The sequence below is a fragment of the Pseudorasbora parva genome, chromosome 3, assembly GCF_024679245.1.
Source record: "Pseudorasbora parva isolate DD20220531a chromosome 3, ASM2467924v1, whole genome shotgun sequence".
Lineage (NCBI taxonomy): Eukaryota > Metazoa > Chordata > Actinopteri > Cypriniformes > Gobionidae > Pseudorasbora > Pseudorasbora parva.
Window position 1 is genome coordinate 58,795,704 of NC_090174.1, and position 1,996 is coordinate 58,797,699.

Here is a 1,996-nt window from a genome sequence, read left to right on the forward strand (position 1 = left end):
GTCAGTAATGCATTCAGTTAACAATGCGGTGTTGCTATGTTGTGAGAAATTACCTCTTTACCAAGATCCTAACCCTAACCCTAAGTGTAACTTCACTGAACTACAAACTAAGACAATGGCGTTCCATCGATATAGTGACAGAGGCTTATGGGTAATGCAGTTTAAAACGTGTAAGAAAGAAATTGGAAACATTACTATCTTTAATGAGCAAAGGGATATCTAATCATGTTCATTGTGTAAACCTCTATGAGATATTTGAGAGGCAGGCTGAATTTGGTATTTTACTTGAGCATTAAAAAAAAAAAAAACCTTTATATCACCTTTTGATAGATAGATAGATAGATAGATAGATAGATAGATAGATAGATAGATAGATAGATAGATAGATAGATAGATAGATAGATAGATAGATAGATAGATAGATAGACAGACAGACAGACAGACAGACAGACAGACAGACAGACAGACAGTCCGACCGACCGACGATAGATAGATAGATAGATAGATAGATAGATAGATAGATAGATAGATAGATAGATAGATAGATAGATAGATAGATAGATAGATAGATAGATAGATAGATAGATAGATAGATAGATGGATTTTTAGTTGTCATACAAATTTTCTTTTTGAATCTATCATCAGACTTTGATGCTCTTCTAGGGGACTATACTTGGCTCCTGGGGATGGCAGGGCAGTAAAACACACACAGATGTACACTTATCATGGACAAGTGTGAAGTGTCACATTTATATTGTCTTTTAAACGACTTTCAATCTTTAATTCAGTCATAGTTAACAACAGAACGAGAATATACCCCCAAAGTTATCAAATGAGAACATGCTTCTCAATGTATTTAATTAGAACAAGAATACAGTGTTAACAATAAATGAAGACATCTATTTAAACAACCAATACACCTTGTGACACTTCATTGTACTAATGTGCATGCTCATCTTGCTTGTAGTACAGGGTCCATGTTGATCTTTCTCTGGTGCATCACCTCAGTGTGTATGAAGTGTCTGTAACAATATAGCCGATACAATCTCTTCAAATGCATCTTTCAACCTTCCCTTCGCTGTAATTTGTCATATTTACTGTATTCGACTCAGCATCTAGGCAGCATCTATATGCAGTGGTTACATTCTAGCGAATTATTGTCCTAAATGTCATTAATATGACTAAATGTTCATGTCTCAATTAAACCAATCATGGTCATTTTATGTATTATTTATTTTAAATTGTGTATTTAATAAACACCATGCTTAATACAGAATATCAACCATACTTTATCCAAAACTTTACTGGACAATACAGCTAATGTTACATATAAAGACATGTCATTTAAGAGAAATAAAAATGGGTTATGTTAAAACCATATGATGTTTATTAGTTCACAAATGAAGCATTGTTCAAATTCATGCGTTGTGAAATCACATCCAGTTTCCTTTTCATTATCAGAGCTATACTGGTTTTATTCCTCTTGCTTGGCTGTCCATATCTCTAAACAATATGCAATTGTTATCCATCATTGTTGTGGCAGAACTGAAAAGTCTGGATGCCACTTGGTTACTTTCACTTTCGTTGCACGAAAGGTGTGCGTATTAATTAAGGACGGATGTGAGTATAAGGGTGAAGCGCACATACCGGAAGGGGGGGAAGAGACGTCACAACAAGTGAACACAGTTGAGTTGCGAGTGGTGGGAGAGAAGTGGAGTGCGCTACCGTGGGGAGTGTGGCTCGTGTTCCTGTCGGCCTGTCATTTCCAGATCTGCTCTACCGTGCTTGTGAACGAGCGCAAAGTTACCTTCACGTTATAAGCATCGCTAAGCCATCCAAAGGGAAAAGTTGGTCGTAACCAGGATCATCGTGTTATTGTGATCCTTTATTCACTCATTCTGTGTTATGGGTTTATTTTGTGCCGATTCACCGTCGATAGTGTGAGGATGTATCACGTTTTGAGTATGTATTTGAGTGAACGATGTATACGCTTGAA